The sequence below is a fragment of the Schistocerca piceifrons genome, unplaced genomic scaffold (genome assembly GCF_021461385.2).
Source record: "Schistocerca piceifrons isolate TAMUIC-IGC-003096 unplaced genomic scaffold, iqSchPice1.1 HiC_scaffold_539, whole genome shotgun sequence".
In the NCBI taxonomy this organism is placed as follows: Eukaryota; Metazoa; Arthropoda; class Insecta; order Orthoptera; family Acrididae; genus Schistocerca; species Schistocerca piceifrons.
Window position 1 is genome coordinate 1 of NW_025728776.1, and position 15,698 is coordinate 15,698.

At 50.5% G+C, this 15,698-nt stretch overlaps 16 non-coding genes across 16 annotated transcripts; 8 read left to right on the plus strand and 8 right to left on the minus strand.

Moving 5' to 3' along the window:
• Window positions 1–326: 326 nt before the first annotated feature.
• Window positions 327–410, minus strand: Trnal-uaa. Its single transcript has one exon. It is a non-coding gene; the product is annotated as a tRNA-Leu (tRNA).
• A 685-nt stretch (window positions 411–1,095) lies between these two features.
• Trnag-ccc lies at window positions 1,096–1,167 on the plus strand. The gene has a single exon. It is a non-coding gene; the product is annotated as a tRNA-Gly (tRNA).
• A 1,127-nt stretch (window positions 1,168–2,294) lies between these two features.
• Window positions 2,295–2,378, minus strand: Trnal-uaa. Its single transcript has one exon. It is a non-coding gene; the product is annotated as a tRNA-Leu (tRNA).
• A 685-nt stretch (window positions 2,379–3,063) lies between these two features.
• Trnag-ccc lies at window positions 3,064–3,136 on the plus strand. The gene has a single exon. It is a non-coding gene; the product is annotated as a tRNA-Gly (tRNA).
• Window positions 3,137–4,265: 1,129 nt separating this feature from the next.
• On the minus strand, window positions 4,266–4,349 carry Trnal-uaa. Its single transcript has one exon. It is a non-coding gene; the product is annotated as a tRNA-Leu (tRNA).
• Window positions 4,350–5,034: 685 nt separating this feature from the next.
• Trnag-ccc lies at window positions 5,035–5,106 on the plus strand. The gene has a single exon. It is a non-coding gene; the product is annotated as a tRNA-Gly (tRNA).
• Window positions 5,107–6,233: 1,127 nt separating this feature from the next.
• Window positions 6,234–6,317, minus strand: Trnal-uaa. The gene has a single exon. It is a non-coding gene; the product is annotated as a tRNA-Leu (tRNA).
• Window positions 6,318–7,002: 685 nt separating this feature from the next.
• Trnag-ccc lies at window positions 7,003–7,074 on the plus strand. Its single transcript has one exon. It is a non-coding gene; the product is annotated as a tRNA-Gly (tRNA).
• Window positions 7,075–8,198: 1,124 nt separating this feature from the next.
• Window positions 8,199–8,282, minus strand: Trnal-uaa. Its single transcript has one exon. It is a non-coding gene; the product is annotated as a tRNA-Leu (tRNA).
• Window positions 8,283–8,969: 687 nt separating this feature from the next.
• Trnag-ccc lies at window positions 8,970–9,041 on the plus strand. The gene has a single exon. It is a non-coding gene; the product is annotated as a tRNA-Gly (tRNA).
• A 1,127-nt stretch (window positions 9,042–10,168) lies between these two features.
• On the minus strand, window positions 10,169–10,252 carry Trnal-uaa. The gene has a single exon. It is a non-coding gene; the product is annotated as a tRNA-Leu (tRNA).
• Window positions 10,253–10,938: 686 nt separating this feature from the next.
• Window positions 10,939–11,010, plus strand: Trnag-ccc. Its single transcript has one exon. It is a non-coding gene; the product is annotated as a tRNA-Gly (tRNA).
• Window positions 11,011–12,136: 1,126 nt separating this feature from the next.
• On the minus strand, window positions 12,137–12,220 carry Trnal-uaa. Its single transcript has one exon. It is a non-coding gene; the product is annotated as a tRNA-Leu (tRNA).
• Window positions 12,221–12,904: 684 nt separating this feature from the next.
• Window positions 12,905–12,976, plus strand: Trnag-ccc. The gene has a single exon. It is a non-coding gene; the product is annotated as a tRNA-Gly (tRNA).
• A 1,126-nt stretch (window positions 12,977–14,102) lies between these two features.
• Window positions 14,103–14,186, minus strand: Trnal-uaa. Its single transcript has one exon. It is a non-coding gene; the product is annotated as a tRNA-Leu (tRNA).
• A 684-nt stretch (window positions 14,187–14,870) lies between these two features.
• Trnag-ccc lies at window positions 14,871–14,942 on the plus strand. Its single transcript has one exon. It is a non-coding gene; the product is annotated as a tRNA-Gly (tRNA).
• Window positions 14,943–15,698: the final 756 nt, after the last annotated feature.

Here is a 15,698-nt window from a genome sequence, read left to right on the forward strand (position 1 = left end):
ACATATCTGCTTTCGTTCACGTTTGCTCGCCTGATGCTTGGACCCCAAAAACCACAACCCAAAGATATCGTAAATGCCGTGAGAATAACCAAGACTCAGCAAACAAAAGAATGTTCGGCTACCGGGAATCGATTCCGGGCCCTCGTGGCTGAAAGCCATGTCTCCTAACAGCTTTCCATTCTTTCAGGCCGCCAGACAATCAGACTTGCAAGGCAAGCACCATAGTCACTGCCGTTTCTCGTAGTATCTGTGGAACCTGTTCCCGCGTAATTTACTTGTTTTCCCGCATGTACGAAATTGGTAGTTTTGGAATATTTAAAATGCATTGTCAGATGTGGGGTTCGAACCCACGCTCCCCTTCGGGAACCAGAGCTTAAATCTGGCGCCTTAGACCGCTCGGCCAATCTGACGCGTGGGCGCCAAATCTCTTCCACCGTCGTTTCTCGGTATATCTCCAGAGCCCTGACTGCGAAATTAGCGTGTTTTTTTTCTTGTGTGAAGGAAATACGTTGGTTTTAGAGTATTTAAAACGAGTTGTCAGATGTGAGGTTGCACCCCACCCTCACTTTCGGGAACCACAGCTTAAACATGGTGCCTTACACCATTGTTTTCCGTCGCCATCTGTCTTTAGTGGAACGAGCAGAACTGTAGTTATCAATATTCACACTGACGCAGAGAAAACAAAAAACGACAGAAGAGGCCGTTCCCTAGCAACGGCTACGCTGTGGCATTTCGCCCTCAGGGGAAGCTAATGATAGGCTCCAGGCGAGCATCAAACTAACCAACTTAATATTGTGATACTTAGGCGCTTTCTACTTCTGGATTGGCACACACATGCTGAATCGTCTCTGGATCATCAGTAAGTACGTCACATTAGATATTTGTTTTATCGCCCTGCTGTAAATTAAAGGGCAGTTTTTCAACGGCTGTCAGTTCTGCTTCTAGCTACGCTACATCGCCCTAGCAGCACCTACGCACTGCGTTCAGATGTGCTCACCTCCGCCCTGGCGTTGAGCGCCTACAGCGCCGTCGCCTTCGGCCTCTGATGGCAGGAGGGTAGCGGACACATCAAGCGTGGGTGGGACGCAGCACAACGCGGTGGTGGTGTAACGGTCAGCATGGTTGCTTCCCAAGCAGTTGATCCGGGTTCGATTCCCGGCCACCGCACAAAAGGTACTTTTTTCTTCTACGGGTATTCCACGTAACGAAACGCGATCTTCGAAACTGTGAACTGTCGCGGTACGAATAGTTTTCCTTCGCCCCTCGTCTCAGTCCGTGCTGCCAGGGGCGCTAGTCTGCGGCTTTCGTTTCTCAGCATCGTGTGTCCTCCATGTGTCGACTTGTCTCGACTTTGCTCGGCTGACGCGAAAGCTGACGCTTGGAAATGGGCATATATGTAGAGGGCAGGCGCGACAAACGACTGGGAGAGACCAAAAAACGACAAACACACGACAGAACCTTTCATTTTATTGTGGCCACAGATTCGCCCTTAGTGTACCGAGAGGCAAGAGTGGCGTCAGCGTGCGGGACCGCATAATTATTGCTAAGCAACAACGAAGCCGAAGGAAAAATGCAAAATGAAAGAAGGCAACAGCACGTCGAGTTCCCAGCCGAGCACGCATCCATGTACTAACCACGGCCAACGATTCCTAACGCCGGTGAACAGACGAGAACCGCTGCACTACGCGCGGTGTGGCCGTTGGCGACAGTATCGCGCAACGTGTAGACACCTTACTTCTTGTGAAGATCGCTTGTTATTTACCTGGCAGTGTGTCGCTGGAGGAAGCATTGTCTTTTAGGGGAGAAAAATGAAATGGCACTTGGTGCGGTCGAATACGTGGCCTTTGTGTTCACAGCACGACGCTCTAACTTACTCAGCTATCGAGCTACGCAATGTGGCACGTCTGCAGTCCAATACCCGATCCACCGTCTCATCCACCTTTATTACTGCCCTGACACTCATTTACGCACATATCTGCTTTCGTTCACGTTTGCTCGCCTGATGCTTGGACCCCAAAAACCACAACCCAAAGATATCGTAAATGCCGTGAGAATAACCAAGACTCAGCAAACAAAAGAATGTTCGGCTACCGGGAATCGATTCCGGGCCTCGTGGCTGAAAGCCATGTCTCCTAACAGCTTTCCATTCTTTCAGGCCGCCAGACAATCAGACTTGCAAGGCAAGCACCATAGTCACTGCCGTTTCTCGTAGTATCTGTGGAACCTGTTCCCGCGTAATTTACTTGTTTTCCCGCATGTACGAAATTGGTAGTTTTGGAATATTTAAAATGCATTGTCAGATGTGGGGTTCGAACCCACGCTCCCCTTCGGGAACCAGAGCTTAAATCTGGCGCCTTAGACCGCTCGGCCAATCTGACGCGTGGGCGCCAAATCTCTTCCACCGTCGTTTCTCGTATATCTCCAGAGCCTGACTGCGAAATTAGCGTGTTTTTTTTCTTGTGTGAAGGAAATACGTGGTTTTAGAGTATTTAAAACGAGTTGTCAGATGTGAGGTTGCACCCCACCCTCACTTTCGGGAACCACAGCTTAAACATGGTGCCCTTACACCATTGTTTTCCGTCGCCATCTGTCTTTAGTGGAACGAGCAGAACTGTAGTTATCAATATTCACACTGACGCAGAGAAAACAAAAAACGACAGAAGAGGCCGTTCCCTAGCAACGGCTACGCTGTGCATTTCGCCCTCAGGGGAAGCTAATGATAGGCTCCAGGCGAGCATCAAACTAACCAACTTAATATTGTGATACTTAGGCGCTTTCTACTTCTGGATTGGCACACACATGCTGAATCGTCTCTGGATCATCAGTAAGTACGTCACATTAGATATTTGTTTTATCGCCCTGCTGTAAATTAAAGGGCAGTTTTTCAACGGCTGTCAGTTCTGCTTCTAGCTACGCTACATCGCCCTAGCAGCACCTACGCACTGCGTTCAGATGTGCTCACCTCCGCCCTGGCGTTGAGCGCCTACAGCGCCGTCGCCTTCGGCCTTGCTGATGGCAGGAGGGTAGCCGACACATCAAGGCGTGGGTGGGACGCAGCACAACGCGGTGGTGGTGTAACGGTCAGCATGGTTGCTTCCCAAGCAGTTGATCCGGGGTTCGATTCCCGGCCACCGCACAAAAGGTACTTTTTTCTTCTACGGGTATTCCACGTAACGAAACGCGATCTTCGAAACTGTGAACTGTCGCGGTACGAATAGTTTTTCCTTCGCCCCTCGTCTCAGTCCGTGCTGCCAGGGCGCTAGTCTGCGGCTTTCGTTTCTCAGCATCGTGTGTCTCCATGTGTCGACTTGTCTCGACTTTGCTCGGCTGACGCGAAAGCTGACGCTTGGAAATGGGCATATATGTAGAGGGCAGGCGCGACAAACGACTGGGAGAGACCAAAAAACGACAAACACACGACAGAACCTTTCATTTTATTGTGGCCACAGATTCGCCCCTTAGTGTACCGAGAGGCAAGAGTGGCGTCAGCGTGCGGGACCGCATAATTATTGCTAAGCAACAACGAAGCCGAAGGAAAAATGCAAAATGAAAGAAGGCAACAGCACGTCGAGTTCCCAGCCGAGCACGCATCCATGTACTAACCACGGCCAACGATTCCTAACGCCGGTGAACAGACGAGAACCGCTGCACTACGCGCGGTGTGGCCGTTGGCGACAGTATCGCGCAACGTGTAGACACCTTACTTCTTGTGAAGATCGCTTGTTATTTACCTGGCAGTGTGTCGCTGGAGGAAGCATTGTCTTTTAGGGGAGAAAAATGAAATGGCACTTGGTGCGGTCGAATACGTGGCCTTTGTGTTCACAGCACGACGCTCTAACTTACTCAGCTATCGAGCTACGCAATGTGGCACGTCTGCAGTCCAATACCCGATCCACCGTCTCATCCACCTTTATTACTGCCCTGACACTCATTTACGCACATATCTGCTTTCGTTCACGTTTGCTCGCCTGATGCTTGGACCCCAAAAAACCACAACCCAAAGATATCGTAAATGCCGTGAGAATAACCAAGACTCAGCAAACAAAAGAATGTTCGGCTACCGGGAATCGATTCCGGGCCTCGTGGCTGAAAGCCATGTCTCCTAACAGCTTTCCATTCTTTCAGGGCCGCCAGACAATCAGACTTGCAAGGCAAGCACCATAGTCACTGCCGTTTCTCGTAGTATCTGTGGAACCTGTTCCCGCGTAATTTACTTGTTTTCCCGCATGTACGAAATTGGTAGTTTTGGAATATTTAAAATGCATTGTCAGATGTGGGGTTCGAACCCACGCTCCCCTTCGGGAACCAGAGCTTAAATCTGGCGCCTTAGACCGCTCGGCCAATCTGACGCGTGGGCGCCAAATCTCTTCCACCGTCGTTTCTCGGTATATCTCCAGAGCCTGACTGCGAAATTAGCGTGTTTTTTTTCTTGTGTGAAGGAAATACGTTGGTTTTAGAGTATTTAAAACGAGTTGTCAGATGTGAGGTTGCACCCCCACCCTCACTTTCGGGAACCACAGCTTAAACATGGTGCCTTACACCATTGTTTTCCGTCGCCATCTGTCTTTAGTGGAACGAGCAGAACTGTAGTTATCAATATTCACACTGACGCAGAGAAAACAAAAAACGACAGAAGAGGCCGTTCCCTAGCAACGGCTACGCTGTGCATTTCGCCCTCAGGGGAAGCTAATGATAGGCTCCAGGCGAGCATCAAACTAACCAACTTAATATTGTGATACTTAGGCGCTTTCTACTTCTGGATTGGCACACACATGCTGAATCGTCTCTGGATCATCAGTAAGTACGTCACATTAGATATTTGTTTTATCGCCCTGCTGTAAATTAAAGGGCAGTTTTTCAACGGCTGTCAGTTCTGCTTCTAGCTACGCTACATCGCCCTAGCAGCACCTACGCACTGCGTTCAGATGTGCTCACCTCCGCCCTGGCGTTGAGCGCCTACAGCGCCGTCGCCTTCGGCCTCTGATGGCAGGAGGGTAGCGGACACATCAAGGCGTGGGTGGGACGCAGCACAACGCGGTGGTGGTGTAACGGTCAGCATGGTTGCTTCCCAAGCAGTTGATCCGGGTTCGATTCCCGGCCACCGCACAAAAGGTACTTTTTTCTTCTACGGGTATTCCACGTAACGAAACGCGATCTTCGAAACTGTGAACTGTCGCGGTACGAATAGTTTTCCTTCGCCCCTCGTCTCAGTCCGTGCTGCCAGGGCGCTAGTCTGCGGCTTTCGTTTCTCAGCATCGTGTGTCTCCATGTGTCGACTTGTCTCGACTTTGCTCGGCTGACGCGAAAGCTGACGCTTGGAAATGGGCATATATGTAGAGGGCAGGCGCGACAAACGACTGGGAGAGACCAAAAAACGACAAACACACGACAGAACCTTTCATTTTATTGTGGCCACAGATTCGCCCCTTAGTGTACCGAGAGGCAAGAGTGGCGTCAGCGTGCGGGACCGCATAATTATTGCTAAGCAACAACGAAGCCGAAGGAAAAATGCAAAATGAAAGAAGGCAACAGCACGTCGAGTTCCCAGCCGAGCACGCATCCATGTACTAACCACGGCCAACGATTCCTAACGCCGGTGAACAGACGAGAACCGCTGCACTACGCGCGGTGTGGCCGTTGGCGACAGTATCGCGCAACGTGTAGACACCTTACTTCTTGTGAAGATCGCTTGTTATTTACCTGGCAGTGTGTCGCTGGAGGAAGCATTGTCTTTTAGGGGGAGAAAAATGAAATGGCACTTGGTGCGGTCGAATACGTGGCCTTTGTGTTCACAGCACGACGCTCTAACTTACTCAGCTATCGAGCTACGCAATGTGGCACGTCTGCAGTCCAATACCCGATCCACCGTCTCATCCACCTTTATTACTGCCCTGACACTCATTTACGCACATATCTGCTTTCGTTCACGTTTGCTCGCCTGATGCTTGGACCCCAAAAACCACAACCCAAAGATATCGTAAATGCCGTGAGAATAACCAAGACTCAGCAAACAAAAGAATGTTCGGCTACCGGGAATCGATTCCGGGCCTCGTGGCTGAAAGCCATGTCTCCTAACAGCTTTCCATTCTTTCAGGCCGCCAGACAATCAGACTTGCAAGGCAAGCACCATAGTCACTGCCGTTTCTCGTAGTATCTGTGGAACCTGTTCCCGCGTAATTTACTTGTTTTCCCGCATGTACGAAATTGGTAGTTTTGGAATATTTAAAATGCATTGTCAGATGTGGGGTTCGAACCCACGCTCCCCTTCGGGAACCAGAGCTTAAATCTGGCGCCTTAGACCGCTCGGCCAATCTGACGCGTGGGCGCCAAATCTCTTCCACCGTCGTTTCTCGGTATATCTCCAGAGCCTGACTGCGAAATTAGCGTGTTTTTTTTCTTGTGTGAAGGAAATACGTTGGTTTTAGAGTATTTAAAACGAGTTGTCAGATGTGAGGTTGCACCCCACCCTCACTTTCGGGAACCACAGCTTAAACATGGTGCCTTGACACCATTGTTTTCCGTCGCCATCTGTCTTTAGTGGAACGAGCAGAACTGTAGTTATCAATATTCACACTGACGCAGAGAAAACAAAAAACGACAGAAGAGGCCGTTCCCTAGCAACGGCTACGCTGTGCATTTCGCCCTCAGGGGAAGCTAATGATAGGCTCCAGGCGAGCATCAAACTAACCAACTTAATATTGTGATACTTAGGCGCTTTCTACTTCTGGATTGGCACACACATGCTGAATCGTCTCTGGATCATCAGTAAGTACGTCACATTAGATATTTGTTTTATCGCCCTGCTGTAAATTAAAGGGCAGTTTTTCAACGGCTGTCAGTTCTGCTTCTAGCTACGCTACATCGCCCTAGCAGCACCTACGCACTGCGTTCAGATGTGCTCACCTCCGCCCTGGCGTTGAGCGCCTACAGCGCCGTCGCCTTCGGCCTCTGATGGCAGGAGGGTAGCCGACACATCAAGGCGTGGGTGGGACGCAGCACAACGCGGTGGTGGTGTAACGGTCAGCATGGTTGCTTCCCAAGCAGTTGATCCGGGTTCGATTCCCGGCCACCGCACAAAAGGTACTTTTTTCTTCTACGGGTATTCCACGTAACGAACGCGATCTTCGAAACTGTGAACTGTCGCGGTACGAATAGTTTTCCTTCGCCCCTCGTCTCAGTCCGTGCTGCCAGGGCGCTAGTCTGCGGCTTTCGTTTCTCAGCATCGTGTGTCTCCATGTGTCGACTTGTCTCGACTTTGCTCGGCTGACGCGAAAGCTGACGCTTGGAAATGGGCATATATGTAGAGGGCAGGCGCGACAAACGACTGGGAGAGACCAAAAAACGACAAACACACGACAGAACCTTTCATTTTATTGTGGCCACAGATTCGCCCCTTAGTGTACCGAGAGGCAAGAGTGGCGTCAGCGTGCGGGACCGCATAATTATTGCTAAGCAACAACGAAGCCGAAGGAAAAATGCAAAATGAAAGAAGGCAACAGCACGTCGAGTTCCCAGCCGAGCACGCATCCATGTACTAACCACGGCCAACGATTCCTAACGCCGGTGAACAGACGAGAACCGCTGCACTACGCGCGGTGTGGCCGTTGGCGACAGTATCGCGCAACGTGTAGACACCTTACTTCTTGTGAAGATCGCTTGTTATTTACCTGGCAGTGTGTCGCTGGAGGAAGCATTGTCTTTTAGGGGAGAAAAATGAAATGGCACTTGGTGCGGTCGAATACGTGGCCTTTGTGTTCACAGCACGACGCTCTAACTTACTCAGCTATCGAGCTACGCAATGTGCACGTCTGCAGTCCAATACCCGATCCACCGTCTCATCCACCTTTATTACTGCCCTGACACTCATTTACGCACATATCTGCTTTCGTTCACGTTTGCTCGCCTGATGCTTGGACCCCAAAAACCACAACCCAAAGATATCGTAAATGCCGTGAGAATAACCAAGACTCAGCAAACAAAAGAATGTTCGGCTACCGGGAATCGATTCCGGGCCTCGTGGCTGAAAGCCATGTCTCCTAACAGCTTTCCATTCTTTCAGGCCGCCAGACAATCAGACTTGCAAGGCAAGCACCATAGTCACTGCCGTTTCTCGTAGTATCTGTGGAACCTGTTCCCGCGTAATTTACTTGTTTTCCCGCATGTACGAAATTGGTAGTTTTGGAATATTTAAAATGCATTGTCAGATGTGGGGTTCGAACCCACGCTCCCCTTCGGGAACCAGAGCTTAAATCTGGCGCCTTAGACCGCTCGGCCAATCTGACGCGTGGGCGCCAAATCTCTTCCACCGTCGTTTCTCGGTATATCTCCAGAGCCTGACTGCGAAATTAGCGTGTTTTTTTTCTTGTGTGAAGGAAATACGTTGGTTTTAGAGTATTTAAAACGAGTTGTCAGATGTGAGGTTGCACCCCACCCCTCACTTTCGGGAACCACAGCTTAAACATGGTGCCTTACACCATTGTTTTCCGTCGCCATCTGTCTTTAGTGGAACGAGCAGAACTGTAGTTATCAATATTCACACTGACGCAGAGAAAACAAAAAACGACAGAAGAGGCCGTTCCCTAGCAACGGCTACGCTGTGCATTTCGCCCTCAGGGGAAGCTAATGATAGGCTCCAGGCGAGCATCAAACTAACCAACTTAATATTGTGATACTTAGGCGCTTTCTACTTCTGGATTGGCACACACATGCTGAATCGTCTCTGGATCATCAGTAAGTACGTCACATTAGATATTTGTTTTATCGCCCTGCTGTAAATTAAAGGGCAGGTTTTTTCAACGGCTGTCAGTTCTGCTTCTAGCTACGCTACATCGCCCTAGCAGCACCTACGCACTGCGTTCAGATGTGCTCACCTCCGCCCTGGCGTTGAGCGCCTACAGCGCCGTCGCCTTCGGCCTCTGATGGCAGGAGGGTAGCGGACACATCAAGGCGTGGGTGGGACGCAGCACAACGCGGTGGTGGTGTAACGGTCAGCATGGTTGCTTCCCAAGCAGTTGATCCGGGTTCGATTCCCGGCCACCGCACAAAAGGTACTTTTTTCTTCTACGGGTATTCCACGTAACGAAACGCGATCTTCGAAACTGTGAACTGTCGCGGTACGAATAGTTTTCCTTCGCCCCTCGTCTCAGTCCGTGCTGCCAGGGCGCTAGTCTGCGGCTTTCGTTTCTCAGCATCGTGTGTCTCCATGTGTCGACTTGTCTCGACTTTGCTCGGCTGACGCGAAAGCTGACGCTTGGAAATGGGCATATATGTAGAGGGCAGGCGCGACAAACGACTGGGAGAGACCAAAAAACGACAAACACACGACAGAACCTTTCATTTTATTGTGGCCACAGATTCGCCCCTTAGTGTACCGAGAGGCAAGAGTGGCGTCAGCGTGCGGGACCGCATAATTATTGCTAAGCAACAACGAAGCCGAAGGAAAAATGCAAAATGAAAGAAGGCAACAGCACGTCGAGTTCCCAGCCGAGCACGCATCCATGTACTAACCACGGCCAACGATTCCTAACGCCGGTGAACAGACGAGAACCGCTGCACTACGCGCGGTGTGGCCGTTGGCGACAGTATCGCGCAACGTGTAGACACCTTACTTCTTGTGAAGATCGCTTGTTATTTACCTGGCAGTGTGTCGCTGGAGGAAGCATTGTCTTTTAGGGGGAGAAAAATGAAATGGCACTTGGTGCGGTCGAATACGTGGCCTTTGTGTTCACAGCACGACGCTCTAACTTACTCAGCTATCGAGCTACGCAATGTGGCACGTCTGCAGTCCAATACCCGATCCACCGTCTCATCCACCTTTATTACTGCCCTGACACTCATTTACGCACATATCTGCTTTCGTTCACGTTTGCTCGCCTGATGCTTGGACCCCAAAAACCACAACCCAAAGATATCGTAAATGCCGTGAGAATAACCAAGACTCAGCAAACAAAAGAATGTTCGGCTACCGGGAATCGATTCCGGGCCTCGTGGCTGAAAGCCATGTCTCCTAACAGCTTTCCATTCTTTCAGGCCGCCAGACAATCAGACTTGCAAGGCAAGCACCATAGTCACTGCCGTTTCTCGTAGTATCTGTGGAACCTGTTCCCGCGTAATTTACTTGTTTTCCCGCATGTACGAAATTGGTAGTTTTGGAATATTTAAAATGCATTGTCAGATGTGGGGTTCGAACCCACGCTCCCCTTCGGGAACCAGAGCTTAAATCTGGCGCCTTAGACCGCTCGGCCAATCTGACGCGTGGGCGCCAAATCTCTTCCACCGTCGTTTCTCGGTATATCTCCAGAGCCTGACTGCGAAATTAGCGTGTTTTTTTTCTTGTGTGAAGGAAATACGTTGGTTTTAGAGTATTTAAAACGAGTTGTCAGATGTGAGGTTGCACCCCACCCTCACTTTCGGGAACCACAGCTTAAACATGGTGCCTTACACCATTGTTTTCCGTCGCCATCTGTCTTTAGTGGAACGAGCAGAACTGTAGTTATCAATATTCACACTGACGCAGAGAAAACAAAAAAAACGACAGAAGAGGCCGTTCCCTAGCAACGGCTACGCTGTGCATTTCGCCCTCAGGGGAAGCTAATGATAGGCTCCAGGCGAGCATCAAACTAACCAACTTAATATTGTGATACTTAGGCGCTTTCTACTTCTGGATTGGCACACACATGCTGAATCGTCTCTGGATCATCAGTAAGTACGTCACATTAGATATTTGTTTTATCGCCCTGCTGTAAATTAAAGGGCAGTTTTTCAACGGCTGTCAGTTCTGCTTCTAGCTACGCTACATCGCCCTAGCAGCACCTACGCACTGCGTTCAGATGTGCTCACCTCCGCCCTGGCGTTGAGCGCCTACAGCGCCGTCGCCTTCGGCCTCTGATGGCAGGAGGGTAGCGGACACATCAAGGCGTGGGTGGGACGCAGCACAACGCGGTGGTGGTGTAACGGTCAGCATGGTTGCTTCCCAAGCAGTTGATCCGGGTTCGATTCCCGGCCACCGCACAAAAGGTACTTTTTTCTTCTACGGGTATTCCACGTAACGAAACGCGATCTTCGAAACTGTGAACTGTCGCGGTACGAATAGTTTTCCTTCGCCCCTCGTCTCAGTCCGTGCTGCCAGGGCGCTAGTCTGCGGCTTTCGTTTCTCAGCATCGTGTGTCTCCATGTGTCGACTTGTCTCGACTTTGCTCGGCTGACGCGAAAGCTGACGCTTGGAAATGGGCATATATGTAGAGGGCAGGCGCGACAAACGACTGGGAGAGACCAAAAAACGACAAACACACGACAGAACCTTTCATTTTATTGTGGCCACAGATTCGCCCCTTAGTGTACCGAGAGGCAAGAGTGGCGTCAGCGTGCGGGACCGCATAATTATTGCTAAGCAACAACGAAGCCGAAGGAAAAATGCAAAATGAAAGAAGGCAACAGCACGTCGAGTTCCCAGCCGAGCACGCATCCATGTACTAACCACGGCCAACGATTCCTAACGCCGGTGAACAGACGAGAACCGCTGCACTACGCGCGGTGTGGCCGTTGGCGACAGTATCGCGCAACGTGTAGACACCTTACTTCTTGTGAAGATCGCTTGTTATTTACCTGGCAGTGTGTCGCTGGAGGAAGCATTGTCTTTTAGGGGAGAAAAATGAAATGGCACTTGGTGCGGTCGAATACGTGGCCTTTGTGTTCACAGCACGACGCTCTAACTTACTCAGCTATCGAGCTACGCAATGTGGCACGTCTGCAGTCCAATACCCGATCCACCGTCTCATCCACCTTTATTACTGCCCTGACACTCATTTACGCACATATCTGCTTTCGTTCACGTTTGCTCGCCTGATGCTTGGACCCCAAAAACCACAACCCAAAGATATCGTAAATGCCGTGAGAATAACCAAGACTCAGCAAACAAAAGAATGTTCGGCTACCGGGAATCGATTCCGGGCCTCGTGGCTGAAAGCCATGTCTCCTAACAGCTTTCCATTCTTTCAGGCCGCCAGACAATCAGACTTGCAAGGCAAGCACCATAGTCACTGCCGTTTCTCGTAGTATCTGTGGAACCTGTTCCCGCGTAATTTACTTGTTTTCCCGCATGTACGAAATTGGTAGTTTTGGAATATTTAAAATGCATTGTCAGATGTGGGGTTCGAACCCACGCTCCCCTTCGGGAACCAGAGCTTAAATCTGGCGCCTTAGACCGCTCGGCCAATCTGACGCGTGGGCGCCAAATCTCTTCCACCGTCGTTTCTCGGTATATCTCCAGAGCCTGACTGCGAAATTAGCGTGTTTTTTTTCTTGTGTGAAGGAAATACGTTGGTTTTAGAGTATTTAAAACGAGTTGTCAGATGTGAGGTTGCACCCCACCCTCACTTTCGGGAACCACAGCTTAAACATGGTGCCTTACACCATTGTTTTCCGTCGCCATCTGTCTTTAGTGGAACGAGCAGAACTGTAGTTATCAATATTCACACTGACGCAGAGAAAACAAAAAACGACAGAAGAGGCCGTTCCCTAGCAACGGCTACGCTGTGCATTTCGCCCTCAGGGGAAGCTAATGATAGGCTCCAGGCGAGCATCAAACTAACCAACTTAATATTGTGATACTTAGGCGCTTTCTACTTCTGGATTGGCACACACATGCTGAATCGTCTCTGGATCATCAGTAAGTACGTCACATTAGATATTTGTTTTATCGCCCTGCTGTAAATTAAAGGGCAGTTTTTCAACGGCTGTCAGTTCTGCTTCTAGCTACGCTACATCGCCCTAGCAGCACCTACGCACTGCGTTCAGATGTGCTCACCTCCGCCCTGGCGTTGAGCGCCTACAGCGCCGTCGCCTTCGGCCTCTGATGGCAGGAGGGTAGCCGACACATCAAGGCGTGGGTGGGACGCAGCACAACGCGGTGGTGGTGTAACGGTCAGCATGGTTGCTTCCCAAGCAGTTGATCCGGGTTCGATTCCCGGCCACCGCACAAAAGGTACTTTTTTCTTCTACGGGTATTCCACGTAACGAAACGCGATCTTCGAAACTGTGAACTGTCGCGGTACGAATAGTTTTCCTTCGCCCCTCGTCTCAGTCCGTGCTGCCAGGGCGCTAGTCTGCGGCTTTCGTTTCTCAGCATCGTGTGTCTCCATGTGTCGACTTGTCTCGACTTTGCTCGGCTGACGCGAAAGCTGACGCTTGGAAATGGGCATATATGTAGAGGGCAGGCGCGACAAACGACTGGGAGAGACCAAAAAACGACAAACACACGACAGAACCTTTCATTTTATTGTGGCCACAGATTCGCCCCTTAGTGTACCGAGAGGCAAGAGTGGCGTCAGCGTGCGGGACCGCATAATTATTGCTAAGCAACAACGAAGCCGAAGGAAAAATGCAAAATGAAAGAAGGCAACAGCACGTCGAGTTCCCAGCCGAGCACGCATCCATGTACTAACCACGGCCAACGATTCCTAACGCCGGTGAACAGACGAGAACCGCTGCACTACGCGCGGTGTGGCCGTTGGCGACAGTATCGCGCAACGTGTAGACACCTTACTTCTTGTGAAGATCGCTTGTTATTTACCTGGCAGTGTGTCGCTGGAGGAAGCATTGTCTTTTAGGGGAGAAAAATGAAATGGCACTTGGTGCGGTCGAATACGTGGCCTTTGTGTTCACAGCACGACGCTCTAACTTACTCAGCTATCGAGCTACGCAATGTGGCACGTCTGCAGTCCAATACCCGATCCACCGTCTCATCCACCTTTATTACTGCCCTGACACTCATTTACGCACATATCTGCTTTCGTTCACGTTTGCTCGCCTGATGCTTGGACCCCAAAAACCACAACCCAAAGATATCGTAAATGCCGTGAGAATAACCAAGACTCAGCAAACAAAAGAATGTTCGGCTACCGGGAATCGATTCCGGGCCTCGTGGCTGAAAGCCATGTCTCCTAACAGCTTTCCATTCTTTCAGGCCGCCAGACAATCAGACTTGCAAGGCAAGCACCATAGTCACTGCCGTTTCTCGTAGTATCTGTGGAACCTGTTCCCGCGTAATTTACTTGTTTTCCCGCATGTACGAAATTGGTAGTTTTGGAATATTTAAAATGCATTGTCAGATGTGGGGTTCGAACCCACGCTCCCCTTCGGGAACCAGAGCTTAAATCTGGCGCCTTAGACCGCTCGGCCAATCTGACGCGTGGGCGCCAAATCTCTTCCACCGTCGTTTCTCGGTATATCTCCAGAGCCTGACTGCGAAATTAGCGTGTTTTTTTTCTTGTGTGAAGGAAATACGTTGGTTTTAGAGTATTTAAAACGAGTTGTCAGATGTGAGGTTGCACCCCACCCTCACTTTCGGGAACCACAGCTTAAACATGGTGCCTTACACCATTGTTTTCCGTCGCCATCTGTCTTTAGTGGAACGAGCAGAACTGTAGTTATCAATATTCACACTGACGCAGAGAAAACAAAAAACGACAGAAGAGGCCGTTCCCTAGCAACGGCTACGCTGTGCATTTCGCCCTCAGGGGAAGCTAATGATAGGCTCCAGGCGAGCATCAAACTAACCAACTTAATATTGTGATACTTAGGCGCTTTCTACTTCTGGATTGGCACACACATGCTGAATCGTCTCTGGATCATCAGTAAGTACGTCACATTAGATATTTGTTTTATCGCCCTGCTGTAAATTAAAGGGCAGTTTTTCAACGGCTGTCAGTTCTGCTTCTAGCTACGCTACATCGCCCTAGCAGCACCTACGCACTGCGTTCAGATGTGCTCACCTCCGCCCTGGCGTTGAGCGCCTACAGCGCCGTCGCCTTCGGCCTCTGATGGCAGGAGGGTAGCGGACACATCAAGGCGTGGGTGGGACGCAGCACAACGCGGTGGTGGTGTAACGGTCAGCATGGTTGCTTCCCAAGCAGTTGATCCGGGTTCGATTCCCGGCCACCGCACAAAAGGTACTTTTTTCTTCTACGGGTATTCCACGTAACGAAACGCGATCTTCGAAACTGTGAACTGTCGCGGTACGAATAGTTTTCCTTCGCCCCTCGTCTCAGTCCGTGCTGCCAGGGCGCTAGTCTGCGGCTTTCGTTTCTCAGCATCGTGTGTCTCCATGTGTCGACTTGTCTCGACTTTGCTCGGCTGACGCGAAAGCTGACGCTTGGAAATGGGCATATATGTAGAGGGCAGGCGCGACAAACGACTGGGAGAGACCAAAAAACGACAAACACACGACAGAACCTTTCATTTTATTGTGGCCACAGATTCGCCCCTTAGTGTACCGAGAGGCAAGAGTGGCGTCAGCGTGCGGGACCGCATAATTATTGCTAAGCAACAACGAAGCCGAAGGAAAAATGCAAAATGAAAGAAGGCAACAGCACGTCGAGTTCCCAGCCGAGCACGCATCCATGTACTAACCACGGCCAACGATTCCTAACGCCGGTGAACAGACGAGAACCGCTGCACTACGCGCGGTGTGGCCGTTGGCGACAGTATCGCGCAACGTGTAGACACCTTACTTCTTGTGAAGATCGCTTGTTATTTACCTGGCAGTGTGTCGCTGGAGGAAGCATTGTCTTTTAGGGGAGAAAAATGAAATGGCACTTGGTGCGGTCGAATACGTGGCCTTTGTGTTCACAGCACGACGCTCTAACTTACTCAGCTATCGAGCTACGCAATGTGGCACGTCTGCAGTCCAATACCCGATC